This window comes from Oryzias latipes, chromosome 2 (assembly GCF_053564925.1).
Source record: "Oryzias latipes strain Hd-rR chromosome 2, Olatipes_Hd-rR_3.1".
Classification (NCBI taxonomy): Eukaryota; Metazoa; Chordata; class Actinopteri; order Beloniformes; family Adrianichthyidae; genus Oryzias; species Oryzias latipes.
The window spans coordinates 2130209-2132288 of NC_136238.1; positions in this window are offsets into that span (position 1 = coordinate 2130209).

Genomic DNA, 2080 nt, shown 5'->3' on the forward strand with positions numbered 1-2080 from the left:
GCGGAGGAAGAGGGGCGGGCCCAGGTGAAGGGGAGAGGACCCGCCCCCAAAACCAAAAAAGGAGGAAAAAACGTTTTTATTGATGGAAAAAGAAACAAAAACGTGAAAAGACAGAAACGAAGGATTTTAATGTTTTAAGACGAATTATTGTTTCTTTGAACCAAAAATGATTGACAGCTCAGTTTCTCTCTGATTTTACTGCACTTTGGAAAACATCATGAATCTGTTTATTGTTTTAAGCACAACAAAATAAACATGTATTTGTTTTTTTAAATAAAACTTTATTGATCTGGAGAGTGAGAACAGAAAGGGGGAGAACTCAGAGCCCTGTGGAGCTCCTGTACTGCAGAACCCCCTCCACCTGTCTGTCCAGGAGGCAGCTGGGGGTCCAGGACGCCGGGTGAAGGTCCTGCCCCATCGTTCCACGCACCAGGTCAGGCCCGATGGAGGGGGAGGAGGAACTGAGAAGATGAAGAACTCCTGGTGGGTTCTAGGTGTACCTGCACCCGAGGCAGCAGGTGGATGGTGGAGCCCGGCAGATCTTCTGGAGAACGTGATCCTGCAGGAACCTCCACACCGCCTGCAGGGTTCCATGAAGCTCACAGCTTTTTCTGGAACGTTCCCTCCTCAAACCGCTGGGTGTGACGGAGTGAAGCTGCAGGTTCCACCTCCGGGATTCTGAGGGGGGACCTGCAGGAACGCCAGAGAACAGCCGGCGCCTGACGGAGCTGCAGACGCTCCAGAACCAGAGACGGACAGGATCAAAGGCTGGAAGGGGGAGGTGCTTTGAGGAACGTTCATTTGAGGAGGACTAAAATAGAAACGCCTCCCACCCCTCAGCTTTCTCTTTGGTTTGATCCGCTGGAGCGTCCTGAAGGGCGCCGTCAAACTCCGCCTCTCTGCTGGCTGTGAAGGTCGACGTGAAAATCTGCCTCAGCAGCAGCGCTGTCAGCTCTCATGTCTGTGTGGACCCCCCCTTGTCTCTGACACGTCCCCGTGGTCCGTGCCAGAGACGAGGGGGGGCAGAGGTCACTGGCTTCTGCAGGGCGCAAATGCAGGAAAAGTCAGGGGAGGAGCTTCAGCCGCAGGGTCAAAGGTCATCCTCATAAAACACCTGAGTGCCTCCCACTGTGAAGCAACACCTGAGCGAAGGCGGCTGGCTCCTGGGTCAGGCGGGGGCTTCCCTGACCAAAGGTGGCGTTCTGCTGCCCCCTCGTGGCGGAAGATGGCGGTCATCTTTGTCTGCAAACAGTCATGTGACCTTTGCTCCTCTGGATTTAAAGTTTACAGATGTCAGCAGGAAAATCTGGAACCCGTCTGCATGTGTTCCACTTTTCAGAGATGGGGGGCTGAAGAACCCCCCCACACACACACACACACACAACCAAAGATCTGAGGGTCAAAGGTCAGAGCGGGAGGGGTTCTTCTTCTGCTGTGGATTCATGAGCAGAAGAACATGTATGATCCAGATCCGTTTGGTCACATGACTTGTGTTTAAAGCTTTATTGTTCCGTCCTGCAGCGGTCCAGGACGGGGGGGAGGGGGGGGGGGGGGGGTTCTTCTTTCTGCACCTGTGAGAAGAAACGTGACCCCCCCCCAAAGAACTCAACTAAATCTGCCATTTAGATAAAAGTGTGACGTCTGAGCAGGGAAACAGGGGCAGAAGAGGCAGTGAGGGGCAGAAGAGGCAGTGAGGGGCATGTAGCAGCCTCTCAGCCTGTGAGGGCGGGGCACAAGTGGGTAGTGGGGGAGGGGTGCAGGTAACACTTGGGGCCGTACCTGCTCCACTGTTAATGATAATTTCTCCCATTAAAAACAACCAAAGACTTGTTTTGCTTAAAATAGAAAACAGTTGAAATGAACGAATTTATAATTAGTTTAAATTTAATATTTCCAAGAAAGTTAAAATTCCCACTATCTGTGACACACCTAGGTGTGAGACATTTGTTCTCTGCATTTGACCCCTCCCCTGGGGGGGCGGTGAGCTGCAGACACAGCTGCACTTTGATGTTTGGTGGTTTGCCCCCCCAATCCACCCCTTTAATGCTGAGTGTCCACCAAGGAGGCATTGGGTTGTGAT